This window comes from Protopterus annectens, chromosome 3.part1, assembly GCF_019279795.1.
Source record: "Protopterus annectens isolate FY-2018-M chromosome 3.part1, PAN1.0, whole genome shotgun sequence".
NCBI lineage: Eukaryota > Metazoa > Chordata > Ceratodontiformes > Protopteridae > Protopterus > Protopterus annectens.
The window spans coordinates 1,469,318,696-1,469,333,656 of record NC_056732.1 but is presented as its reverse complement, the minus strand read 5'-3'; positions in this window follow the sequence as shown (position 1 = coordinate 1,469,333,656).

The window sequence follows — 14,961 nt, the reverse complement described above, 5'->3', positions numbered from 1 at the left end:
GCCGATAGCCTACTACCAACCTATGAACCTATAATAGATACTCAGCCCTAACTTGATTCTGACTGATGTCTAGACAAGAAAACAAATAGTATTCCCTGGATGTCCAATGGCATCCTTCAACTGTTGAAAGAGAGACAAAGTATTGGCTATCTGGAAAAGAAGAACTAATACCTACATCAAAATCTTTATGTATGTACCTCAGAAATCACTGTGAAAAGAATATCAGAAGACAAAAGGTCAATTACTACTGTAGAAAATAAGCAAAGGTAATCCTTCTCCCATGCAGCTATACCACAATGGTTGGGTATGCCCAAAAATTTCTAGACCTAGTAAATCCAAACCAAGGGTAAAAGGTCACACAGACAAACCATTCAGTAAAAAACACCATGAAAGACCAAGATGAGCTAGAATCTTCACTGTGTAGTACCTTAACGTATCCCATCACAGTTTTAAAATACATTATGACACATTGTAACTAACATGCTGCAATGTGTTTTCCACACAATCTTACCAAAATTATGTGGGTGGCTTCTTAATAAAAAGCTTCATAAACTTTTTTTTATTAAGAATCATCATCATCATTATCATCATCATCAACCCCCATTCCCATTTTGTACATGAGGTCAGAGTGCACATTAGCTGTCACAATCTTTCTCGATTCAGTGCCACCTTCCTACTTTCTTCAACAGTCATGCCTTACTTTCTCAGGTCTTCTATCACATAATCCATCGATCTCTTTGCTAGACAGTCACATTCCCTCTTGCCATCTTCCTGTCTGTCCAAAATCTTTTTCACCAGATTTTGTTTTGTTTTCCTGCACATGTTCTTGAACCACCATAATCTGTTCTCTTTGACCTTCTCTGCAAATGAAGCAACTTGGGCTTCCTCCCTGCTTTCCTTAATTCTTCACTTGCCGCACAGTATACATCTGACCACAGCCCATCTCAGGCACTTCATATCCATCTCCTCAAGCTTCCTATACTGCTTTGCCTTCATTACACATATTCTGTACTGTACTGTGTTGGCAATTTTCTGACACATGATACCCCTGATACTGTGCCAGTTGGCTGCAGCTTCTTTGATTCTAGCTTTGACCTCATTCAGACTTCTTTTCTCCTCAGCAACCCCACCCAGATACTCGAAGCTGGTAACCTGTTCCACTATTTTCCCTTCTATCTCAATTCTCAGCTTCTTCTGATTTCCTCCATTTGCTCTCATTACAACTGTCTTATCTGTACTCAGTTTCATCCCACCAGCATTCAGTTTTGCATTCCATTCCACTATCCATTACTGAAGTTTTTGTTCAGAGTCTGCCTGTGATACCACATTGACTGCATACTACAGCTTTGATGATCTGCCTCCTTCAACCTGTTTGCTAATGCAGTCCCTCATCAGTTTTTACAGCAGTGGTCTCAGAAAAGTTCAATGAACTCTTTGGGGATGTCATGTAGGAAAATATATTTTTATAAAGTGTTTAACAGGCACAAATAAGAGGAAAATACAAACTGGTGCTGTTGATGCCACATGCTGTAAGGTAAAAAATAAAACTGAGATGGAGCACCTTAAAGCTGCTCTAGTGGAGGCCTATGGGGTATATGCAAATGACTTGCTTAAGAACATACTAATGTTTCAGCTACATGGTTTCTAAATGTCCATGACTGTTGACTTTTTACTTTATAACTCTTTACTGGTGCATTCAAGCCAATAAAACAAAACCCCACTAGCACACCTTATAATTTTTGATCTAAGATCAGCTCTGCCATCACTTCTCTACAGCCCACCAAATTACCTGGTTGCTATTGATAGGCCTTCAACCTTTGCCCCTATTACTCTGGGATGAACTTCCCCTAAAATCAGGAACAGTGAACCAGAAATGAGTTTCAGTGCAAACAAAAAGCTGTACTAAAAGACAGATCTTCATGGTGCTGCTTCCCACAATCCATACCAAGTTAAATTTTACATGATACAGTATGAAATGGAATGCAGATATACATTTTGTTTTCACCTTTAGCACTTCATTTTACATAGGCATGTAAGCATTTCAGAATCTCTGCTAACCTTATGTCTGTGTGTGTGTGTGTGTGTCTGTGTGTGTGTGTGTGTGTGTGTGTGTGTGTGTGTTTGTATATACACACATATATACATATATATATATATATATATATATATATATATATATATATATATATATATATATATATATATATATATATATAGCCGTTTGATCATTGTACGCATTTATAGTATGCTGAAATTTAAAGAAAATTCTACCAACTATACTACTCACAAATTATGTTATGTTTGTAGTTCAGATTGGCCATAACATAATTTAATTCTGGATTTTTTTCTTCTCTGAATAACCCTGGAATTAGTTTACATTCCGGGAGTGAGGGTAGAGGGCAAAGCCTTCCCCCCCCATGAAACCTGTTTATTATTTTGTGTTGATAGAATGAAAGTTATCTTCAATGAGGCTGTTTGACGTTTATGCGTGTGTGTGTATATATATATATATATATATATATATATATATATATATATATATGAATACATACATATGTGTCTCTCTTTGTTTCTCGTTTTATATATATATTTAAATATATATACATATATATATATATATATATATATATATATATATATATAAATATATATATATATATATATATATATATATATATATATATATATATATATACATACACACACACACATATACAATATACAATATACAGTTCTCTAAACTGATACAAAAGGGTACAAATAAATAAACAAATAATACTACAAACATATCTCTACTGCTTAGCACAAGAATTATAGACAAAGACAAAAATAATGGGGGGACAACAGCTTGAAATCAGAGAAAGAGTTTAAATATTTTTCTATCAAACTTAGAATGTTGCTAGAATGATGCATTTTGCAATAGCATGCATTTTCTAAAAGATATGAAGTCTGAAACTCAAATGCCTGTCATATTTAGTGACTTCAGTCTTCAATAATTTGCCAGAAAATCATAAATCTTATGAGGAACAGATTAAAACTATGAGGCAAAAATCTGGGCATTATATGAAATTCTGAACAGTTTTAGAGAAACCCACAAACTACTGATTAGAGACATGAATGCAAAAAACTGTATACTCGCCCTCCTTCATAATGACCTCTTTACTTGTGGTGAATAGTGAATTTATGTTCCCAAAAGACATCTGCAGTGAAGGTGATTAAACTGTGTAGATTATCATTTCAGTTGTAAATCTACAGGATTATCTTATTTTTCTATTTGTTAATAAGCTTATTCTGTATTAATTTATCCTATAATCAAAGTTATTGGAACTTGATTTTTCTCTTTGTGCACTTTGTCTTTTTTCATATGGAGATTTTCTCCTCGGGCCTGTTCTGAAAAGGGGTTTGCAATTGCTGGTCCAGTCTCCATACTGCTCAAGTGTACTTCACTGTACAGAACATTCTTCATTTTGAGTCTTAAAAGTTCATGATGTTCTTCATATTGATCAGTACTGCAGCAACCTTAGTTATATAGGCTATAGGCATAATGGTTAAGGTGTTTACCTTACACACAAAGTGCAGGGTTTGATTCTCACCTGAGGTAAGTGGGTAGGCTTAAAACCGCCCAGAAAGGCAGTTGGCCTAGTACTAATCTATGAACCTATATCTTGCCAAGGAATAACAGCTGGCCATCTTTCAAAGCTTCATGGCACCTTTTGTGTGCTCAAACAGTCAAGCTGAGCTGACTAACAAACAGGTTTGGGCATGAAGACCTTCCAGAGCTAATTTACTGCTGCTGAAGACTATGCTCCTCTGAGGCATTTGAGGATTGATGCTTGGCTTCTGCTTTCCTTTGCTGGACAGATAAATCCCTTTTGCGAGAAAAAAACTTTCATTTTCTTAAATTTATTTTTTTTTATTATCTCTCTCTTCTGGAAAGTTATTTTAAAGAAAAGAGTATTGTGTTTTAATGGAGTGTGTTGAGTCTGCAATATTCTTTTAAGAGGAGCACTCATTTATTTCTGTCAATTTAAAAGCAGTGTAAACTAACTGAAAACATATTTCTGTAGAGAAATCGTGTTTATTTTCCATTGTGGGGTTGCTGTAGTGTTTTAAAAAGCTTTTATTGTATTTTTTTTTCTGTCAAAAAAGTAACTTTTGTGGATTGGCAGTTCTACTGGCATTGGCTTCTTGTCATCCCTGGGAAACAGGCACCATTTTTGGCTTGACCATGGAACAGATTGCCAGTCTCATCCCACATTCAGTCCTTCTTCTATCCACAAAAAGAAAAAGTTAAACAAACAGCTTTTGCCACCACAGCAGGCTAGCAATTTGCCCGAGCAGCAGGTGGGTGACTCTGCTGTGGCTATTTGTTGTACCTCTGACCACTCATCTTTTACCCTGGATCCCCCTGGTGTAGCACCTACAGTCACTAAGGACCCAAGGTTAGCAGCATCCTTTGTGGCTGTTGGGAGTCCTCTCAGTGGGTAAGGGACAGCCACTCTTTTCGCTCCTGGGAGAGGTAACAGGGAAGGTTTCCCTGTTGTGGCAGAATGTTGTACCCACCCCTATGATTAGTAACACAGCTGGCCCCATTTTATAGTCAAAAAGAGACAGAAAATCAAATAAGTGTCTACTTTCCTCAAATTTCTTAGGATATGAGTAGTTTACTGGAACTGGTTTAGGCTTTAATTCAGGTTATTGATCCTTCTTATAAAGTAGTTTCTGATAAAAGAATGAGTGTTTACTCTTTTCCTGAAGAGATTCAAGATTCTGAATCTGAACAGAAAGACCCGGGGAAGGATTCAGGGTTTTGTCCTCAGATTTCTGATTGAGACTCTGAGGAGAGCTCAATTTTTGATCCTCCCTGTGGGGGCTTCTGTTTCACTGAGACTATTGCTAGAATGTCCCAGTGTTTTCAGTGGGATAACAATGAAGTTTCTCAGTCCCTCAGAAAATACTATGAATTATTGCAAAAGGGTTTTCTAGAACCTACACCCATTTCTTCTGTCCTGTCTGCTTAAGAGTATGTGTGTCTTACTGTCTGCAATTTTCCTGATTGTCAGCCAGCTGTCCCAAAACAAGTCAGATAAGATATATACATTATTCCCAAATCTGACCCAGGAGATATACCCTTAGTTAACTCCACTGCTGCTAAGTAATTAGTTAATTCCAACCCTAACCCTACTCTGTCTTACTAGAACAAGAGCACTTGTCCATCTACCTAGTTAAGTAAATAAACACTTGTAACTTCAACAAGGTGTCTTTATTTCTCCCACTGGGAGGGTATCAGTGAAACGGTCTCTTAGATCTGCTAGCTAAAGTGATTTTATCTGGACTAATCCTTTGTAATATGTTTCTTTTTAATAAAGTTGGGAAAATTATTGATGGTTATATTGCACAAACTAAATAATTCTGCAGCTTTGATTTACTGAAATTTTAAATTGTCAGGCTTCTATATTAAAGTTTGTTCTGACAAATCGTGAAATTATGAGGAATGTTTTATCTATAGTTTCTTGTGGAGAAAAATCTGCTTTAAATAACTTTGTTTATTCTGTTTATGCGGCTCACTGTTCATTATTTGCAGTGTATGCATGACTCTGTTGATACTATTTTCAGTGCTATGAACCCTGGTACTGTTTAAAGAAGGTTTGCTTGGATGCATTCTTAGAACTGCCCAGATTATGCAAAAAAAAAGAGATTTTAAATTCTGTCTTAGACAGAGATTTAGTGTTTGGCTCCTTTGCTGCAGTGATGATCAAAAGGTTTAATGAAAGGGGCAAGCTGATCCAAGGAATCTCTAAGATTTCTCAGTCGTCCTTTTCCAAATTGTACAATGGATTTTCATTCTCCTCATCCAGTTTTGGCAAAAACCAATATAAACAGTCTCAATAAATTTCAGATAGATATTGAAGAAGAAGTGGCAAGGGGGTTCCAAAAAGAAGTCTCAAAACTCTCAAAACCAAGGACAGTCCAACAAGCCAAGTCTGAATGACTATTCAAGGGATCTTGTGATCCCCTCCCACCCTGGCACCTTTTCTCTTCCAGAAAGTCTGAATCTCCATTTTTTTTCTTGGGGAACAGACTGTTTCACACAAATGGGTTTTGATAATCATTCACCAAGTTTATGGAAGGCAAGAGAGGAAATTCCTCTTTTTCCAGGGGGTCACTCCTTATCATTCCTCATTCTGCAGACCAGACTCTTTTGTTTCCACCTGCTCTTCATCACATGCTGTCCCAAGGAGTGAAAAGAACCAGTTCTTCCTTCCCAGGTGGGGAAGGCATTTTATTCAAGGATCTTCTTAGTGTCAAAAAAAGAAAATGCTTTGAGACCAGTTTTGGATCTTTCTTTCCTAAACATGTTTGTGATAATGCCCAGTTTCAAAATGATGTCACAACCTGTTACATCTTCTTTCTCTCTGAAGTTTCCTTGTGACACTATACTTAAAAGATGATTATAATCACATTCCTATTTATCCAGACTTCAGACATTTCTTAACAGTTCATGTGTCTGGATCACATTATTAGTTTTCTGCCTGACCATTTGGACTATCCATTGCACCAAGAATCTTCAGAAAGTGCCTAGCTGCAGTTATAGCTCATTGCAAGCTAAAGAGTATCAACATTTTTCCATATTTAGATGACTTGGTTATCTTTGCAGAGTCTTTTTCAAAGTGTCAGGAATCTGTCTCTTTGTTAAGAGATCTCTTACATACATGGCCTTCAAGAGAACATTCAGAACCTCTTCTAGACAACCTCACACAGGGATTGTGTTCCTGAGATGTCAACTAAACACCACAGTTCAAATATTTTTTTCCACAAGAAAAATAGATCTTTATTCAGAAATATTTCTAAGGTTTTCCACTCAGACTTTGGTCACTGCGAGGGGATATCTCAGGATTTGTGTCTCATGGCATCTATGATTCTCCTGATACTACTGGGAAGACTCCATATGAGAAAGATACAGTAGTAGCTGAAATCTCTTTGAACCCAGCATCAGCACCCTTTATCTTTTCAGATCCCAGTACTGGAGTTCGACAGAAGACAAACCTTTTTGTGGAGACACAGATATCTTTAAATTCTGGTCTCTGCTTCTCCTTCTTTGCTGCAAAGCAATCAGTTAACACAGACCCTTTTGACTTTTCTTGGGTAGCAGTTACATGAGGGATAAAAGTGCACGGGGTGTAGGACATCAAGTACAGATGCAAGCACATAAGCATCAAGGAGATGTTTACCCTGATCAAGGCGCTCAACTCTCTGACCCATCATTGGTTCCCAGAACCTTTTCAAGTGGTTACAGACAATACCACAGTCATCTGTACAATCAACAAGCAAGGGAGAACTAGGTTGTATTTCCTTTGCAGACTAGCCACCATGTTAGCTTAGGATATAGCTTCAGAACACTATCTCACTCTACAGGCATTCTGCATTTTGTCAGAGCAAAGCTGTGTGGCAGACAAGCTGAGCAGGGCCGGGGCAGACCCTCACAAATAGAAACTAGATCAAGAGATTTTCAACGATTTGATTTGTTTGTGGGGAATGTCTCAATTAGACCTCTCTCCCCCTACTTTGAACAATCAACTGGCAAAATTCTGTTTCCAGGCTTCTGTGCAAGAGCCTGGAAGACAGATACCTTTTTTTTCTTTTCTTTTTGGATAGGAATGATCCTGTATGTCGTTCTACCTTTCAACTAAGATCTGGGGTAATTCTAAAGATTCAGAAAGAATCTCCTGGATGATTGTGGTGAATCCCTTCTGGTTTAGGCAATCATGGTTTCCCCTTCTTTTGGAAATGGCCGGGGACAGTTACTACAAGCTTCCTCACAGAATGGATCTACTCACACAAGAACAGGGGTGTTTGATACACACCAACATCATTCATCTTCATTTGATTGCCTGGATGATAGGGTCTTACTTCCTTTTAGGCACCTGTTTTATGAGGACGTGCAGCAGATAGTAATGGAGGCAAGAAATCCTGCTACTAGAAAATCATATATTAGCAAATGGTAAAGTTTTTCTTCTTGGTGCCAACAACATAACCAGCACCCATTTAGGGCTAGTTGTTCTCTGCTTTTACAATATTTGTGAGAGTTACTATCCTGTGGCCTTTATTATTCCTCCATCAAGGTTCATTTCTTAGCCATTTCAGCATGTTTGCCCATGGATCCTCTTCTTTCGAGACAGTCTCATATCAAAATGTTCTTGAATGGGGTTTTGCATAAGACACCTCCAAGTAAAATTGTGGCCCCCTCATGGAGATCATAATTTTGTGTTAGAGAAGCTAACACTTGCTCCAGTTGAACCAGCTAATCTGGCTGACTTGACGTTATTCACATGGAAAACAGTTTTACTGATTGCTCTGATCTCTGAAAGAGGGTATCTGAGTTGCAAGCTCTTATGGTGAGTCAACTCTACCTCATTCCATAGGGACAGGGTTTCTTTGAAAACTACTAAATATGACAAATTTATTCCAGGCATGGTTTTATGGGGTCCCAAAAAAAATTTTTTAAAAACAGGGGCCCCAGGGTGAAGGAATGTCATGGTACCTCGTGGGTAAGAAAATAACTGAATGGGTAGGATGGACGCCAGAACAGTTGGCAGGTAAAGGCGTTCAGGTTCAAAAACTTAACTGGGTTACACAAGCCAGACCGACCGTGCAACTCTGGGAAGATGAACCGATACTATCCCCTGGGACATTATGACTATGTCTCCTTACCCCCATGGAAGAATCTCAATTGCAGACGATTCCAAACTCATTATGGTCACAGGGTCAGCACAACATCGGACTGATTAGAACGGCAGGACAGGTAAAGATTACACCCAAGTCAGAATTTAGACCTCATAAACGGCAGTATCCCTTGAGCAGAAAGGCAGAGGAGGGCATTTTACCAGTAATCACAGCACTTTTGAAAGCTGGAGTATTAATTCTGTGCACAGACTCACCGTGTAATACGCCCTTATTTCCAGTAAAAAAAACGGATGGGACATGGAGGATGGTACAAGACTTACAGGCAATAAATGCCGCGGTGGTACCTCGGGCCCCCATAGTCCCGGATCCCTCTATTCTGCTGAACGATATCCTTCCAACAGATAACTACTTTTCTGTAATTGATATCAGTAATGCCTTTTTCTCTATTCCCTTGCAGGAAGATAGTAGATTTTGGTTTGCATTTACGTTTATGGGCAAGTGTTATACCTATACCAGGTTACCGCAGGGATACTGCAAAAGTCCGACCATCTTCTCACAAGAGATGTCCACCAATTTGGCTCAGTTCCAACCAGCCTAAGGGTGCCACCTACTGCTGTACGTGGATGATATCCTCCTGGCCGCGACTACGGAAGAACTCTGTAAGTCCGAGACTATTCGACTACTACACTTTCTGGCACCACGAAGGACATAAGGTAAATAAGTCTAAGTTACAATTTTGTAAATTAGAAGTACGTTACCTGGGTTATACTATCTCTGGGAAGGGCAGGCGATTAGATGACAGCAGAAAGAATGCTATTTTACAAGCCCCCATGCCAACTACAAAAAAGAAATGATGTCCTTTTTAGGCATTACGAACTTCTGTCGTAGTTGGATTCCCAACTATGCCGAAGAAGTGCACCGCTATCAGACTTAATTTTTGCAATACCGATGGCGGCAAAGATTTGCTGCACTGACCGACAAGGCAGTACAGGCATTCACTAGGATCAAGCAACTGATAGCTGGGTCAGCGACATTGGGGTTTCCAGATTACAGTAAGACCTTTATACAGACTGTAGAATGCAAGCAGGGATTTATGACATCTGTTTTAATGCAAATGTATGGAGATAAGTTAAGACCATTGGCATTTTACTCTAGCAAATTAGACTCAGTAGCACGAGCATTACCACACTGTGTGCAAGCAGTAATTGCAGCCGCTTTGGCGGTACAAGCGCCTGCCACGTTGGTATTGTTCCATGATCTTACGTTAAAAGTCCCGCACTCTGTAGCAGTCATCCTTCTGCAGGACAAGTTAACATTTCTGTCACCTAGCCGACATTTATCTTGTATGACTACGCTGTTATCACAGCCACACATGACAATTGAGAGATGCACTACCTTAAATCCAGCGACATTGCTACCTGTTGCTGAAGACGGTATCCCGCATGTATGCTTAGATCTCATACATTCTAAAGTTCTACCAAGACCGGATCTTAAAGATCAATCCTTACTACATGCGGACTGGACACTGTTTGTAGATGGGTCAGCACGCAAAACAGAAACAGGCACCACGCAGGTAGGGTATGCAGTTACTACTGCAACTCAAATAATAGAGGCAAGACCACTCCCCGGGAACTTATCCGCTCAAGCAGTGGAACTGATTGCTGTGACAAGGGCATGTCTTCTTTCGGAGGACAGGAATGTCACTATCTATACGGATAGTCAATATGCCTTCTCTACGGTACATGTGTTTGCTCAGCAATGGAAAAATAGGGGGATGGTTACAACCTCGGGGAAAGACATCATGCACAAAGAACTAATCCTTGAATTACTACAAGCCGTCCAACGGCCACGGGATTTGGCCATCTGTAAATGCGCTGCTCATACCCGTGCTAAGGACCCGGTATCACTTGGTAATGCCCTAGCAGACAAAGCAGCCAAAGAGGCAGCTATGTCCAGTACCTTTTCACTTGAAACCACACCTACAGAATTACAACCAACAGTTAAGTTTGATTTGCAAACCTTACAAGTCATGCAGGTACTTAGCACAGTACAGGAAAACAACGCTGGACTAGGTATGGTGTTAGACAGAACAAAGGAATCTATGTGGGACCGGATAATAAATATGTTTTGCCTACTAATCTTTTTAGGTATGCAGCACTAGTTGTGCATGGCCCTTCCCATCTGGGCCCTGCAGCTATGGTTAGAATTATCCACCTTACCTTTTGGACCAAGGGTTTCATTGCATATGCAAAACGGTTTTGTCTATCCTGCATAGTATGTGCTAAATACCACGGGGGAGGGGTCAGAGTTGCTCCGGCATCATTTCCAACACCCCCCTATCCTTTTCATACAATATGTATAGACTTCATCGAATTGACCCCGGCACAACTAAAGAAGTTTGTGTTAGTGATAGTAGATGCATTTACTAAGTGGGTTGAGGCTTTTCCGGTGACACATCCGGATGCTCAATCAGTGGCTAAAATTTTGGTCAATCACATCGTCCCGCACTTTGGACTTCCTACACGCATCTACTCTGACAACGGCACGCATTTTGTCAATCAGATCATTCAGAAACTGTCTACAGCTTTCCAAATTGAATTGAAACACCATTGTGCCTACCACCCACAGTCAGCAGGGTTGGTGGAACGCCATAACGGCATTCTAAAAGGCAAGTTGAGAAAACTCATGGCCGAGACACATCAGTCTTGGATTACCTGTCTACCTCTAGCCCTCCTTTCCATGCGGACAACTCCCACCTCAAAAGGAGTCACCCCATTTGAGTTGTTGTATGGGAGACCTTATTATGTCCCGCAGTGGCAAAACTTGTTGCCTACGGAACGTGAGGGGGGTGAGGAGATAGCATGAGAAAAATGCTGACCAATACTAACAGCTGTTTAACGAATTATTGTTTTTCAGGTTCAAGAGACGACAAAATCACGGAAGTCATCGCAACTCCAACGGCAGTTTGGATTAAAGAAAGGTCCTCATGGATCCACCTAACGCATTGTAAAACATTTTAAGTTAGATAAAAAATTGAATTCCCCTGAGGAACAAACAGACAGCAGTAACCATGAAAGACAATAATGAGAATAAGAGAAAATGGTTCTATTGCAATGTTTTATTGTTTATAACTATTGTGATTGTAATATTTCTGATGACGAAACCGTTCAAAAAGAGACAAACACACCAGCTGGCATCCAAACTTTAATACATATCAAGCGATTAAATATGCATATGCATCCTCAATGAATGTCTCAAATTGTTGGGTATGTACTGCAATACCTACTGTACATAGTGGCTTAATGTTAGGGACAGCCCCTCTGGGAACAAATGATACTTGGAATAATTTGTTGTTTGAAACCACAGAAGTACCACTGAGAGACAAGGTGGCGCTGCCTCTTCTGGGGCGCCAAAACGGAACAGTGTGTTTTCAAAAGAGTGGAAAGGTTAAGGTGGGGTTGAGCCTATGTAATTTGACAATAGTTCATAATTGTACCCTAGAAGGGCAGTGTGAAACCAAGTTTGGAGCTATAAAAAAAGACATCAATGTAAATGATACTAGTTTTCTTGAAAAAATGCTGTATGTATATGGCCTGTTATTTAAGGGGCTAAAGCCAAACGGGAGTTATGAATTTGCAACCAATATTACCATCAAAACAAATGATTGTTATTTTATTTGTGGTAGGAAAGCATATAAATGGTTACCACATGGCTGGTCAGGAAGTTGTTTTTTGGGATATCTGATACCAGCTATCAGACACGCAAATGTATTACCTCAAGGTAAAATATGAAATGCACGTTCTCTTAATAAACCTATTAATCCCGTAGGTAACATTGATGCATCATGGATTTATCACCATGACTTGGCACACGTCAGCAGCAAAGGACTCTCACATATGGACCTAGGCGATGATGTAATTGCTTGGGCTGGTATTTTGCCAGCATATGGGACAGTAAAATCCATCTGGGAACTGAGAAAACTGTCAAAACTGTTAGAGACTCTGAGTAATGCGATATTTTCAGCGCTAGAATTGGTGACGGACGAATTAACGGTGATGAGAACAGTAGTGTTGCAGAACCGTATGGCGCTCAATTTCACCCTAGTGGTGAAAGGAGGTACTTGCGCTCTCATACACGAGGAGTGCTGCTCGTTCATTCCTGATAACGAGCACGCGATTCAGAGCCATCTTGAAATAATTCAACAAGTTTCTGAACTGACTAAACCTGGTCCAAACCCCTCGAGGGACTTTTTCCAAAATCTGTTTGGAAACTGGGGTTCTGTGTTGATGAACATTTTAATTGCTGTATGTGTTGGTGCAATCATATTTTTGCTGCTTGGCTGCTGTTGCATACCATGTATCAAAATGATAATATCGAAGGTTATCCCTGCCAATGCTACAAAAGCATATTTCTCTGATTATGAGAAGGTATACAACGTATCTGGGATTGTGTAAAATAAACAGTATACAAAATGTTGTAAGGGGGGAAATGTGGAAAAATACTGAAGTCAACATATTTTGTATTCTGTATTTAAAGGGTTAAGCAGAAAATGTTCACTGCGTGCAAACTGAAATGTTCTGGAAAATGTTGATCACTGAGGAATGCAGAAGTTAATCTTAAACTGCTGATAAGAAAGTTAATGGTGCAAGAATAACTGTGGTACTGGCTGGTAAAAACAAGTAATCAAACTATCAATTTTAATGAAAGTCCTCTGTGCTACGTGTATGTACATGCAGGAGGGTCTATATAAGGAGAACTTAAAGTACAAGTAGCCAGACTGCTGGCATACTACTATCATGTAGCAGGTCTCCATGCATGTAAAATAAAGCTGTTTTACTTGCTTACAAGAACTTGGTGTGATTCTTCCAGAATATGTTAGAAGAGTAAAATCTTTCGACAATACATTATTCCCAAATCTGACCCAGGAGATATACCCTTAGTTAACTCCACTGCTGCTAAGTAATTAGTTAATTCCAACCCTAACCCTACTCTGTCTTACTAGAACAAGAGCACTTGTCCATCTACCTAGTTAAGTAAATAAACACTTGTAACTTCAACAAGGTGTCTTTATTTCTCCCACTGGGAGGGTATCAGTGAAACGGTCTCTTAGATCTGCTAGCTAAAGTGATTTTATCTGGACTAATCCTTTGTAATATGTTTCTTTTTAATAAAGTTGGGGAAATTATTGATGGTTATGTGCACAAACTAAATAATTCTGCAACTTTGATTTGCAGAATTTTAAATTGTCAGGCTTCTATATTAAAGTTTGTTCTGACAAATCGTGAAATTATGAGGAATGTTTTATCTATAGTTTCTTGTGGAGAAAAATCTGCTTTAAATAACTTAGTTTATTCTGTTGTACGGCTCACTGTTCATTATTTGCAGTGTATGCATGACTCTGTTGATACTATTTTCAGTGCTATGAACCCTGGTACTGTTTAAAGAAGGTTTGCTTGGATGCATTCTTAGAACTGCCCAGATTATGCAAAAAAAAAGAGATTTTAAATTCTGTCTTAGACAGAGATTTAGTGTTTGGCTCCTTTGCTGCAGTGATGATCAAAAGGTTTAATGAAAGGGGCAAGCTGATCCAAGGAATCTCTAAGATTTCTCAGTCGTCCTTTTCCAAATTGTACAATGGATTTTCATTCTCCTCATCCAGTTTTGGCAAAAACCAATATAAACAGTCTCAACAAATTTCAGATAGACATTGAAGAAGAAGTGGCAAGGGGGTTCCAAAAAGAAGTCTCAAAACTCTCAAAACCAAGGACAGTCCAACAAGCCAAGTCTGAATGACTATTCAAGGGATCTTGTGATCCCCTCCCACCCTGGCACCTTTTCTCTTCCAGAAAGTCTGAATCTCCATTTTTTTCTTGGGGAACAGACTGTTTCACACAAATGGGTTCTGATAATCATTCACCAGGTTTATGGAAGGCAAGAGAGGAAATTCCTCTTTTTCCAGGGGGTCACTCCTTATCATTCCTCATTCTGCAGACCAGACTCTTTTGTTTCCACCTGCTCTTCATCACATGCTGTCCCAAGGAGTGAAAGAACCAGTTCTTCCTTCCCAGGTGGGGAAGGCATTTTATTCAAGGATCTTCTTAGTGTCAAAGAAAGAAAATGCTTTGAGACCAGTTTTGGATCTTTATTTCCTAAACATGTTTGTGATAATGCCCAGTTTCAAAATGATGTCACAACCTGTTACCTCTTCTTCCTCTCTCAAGTTTCCTTGTGACACTAGACTTAAAAGATGAGTATCATCACATTCCTATTTATTCA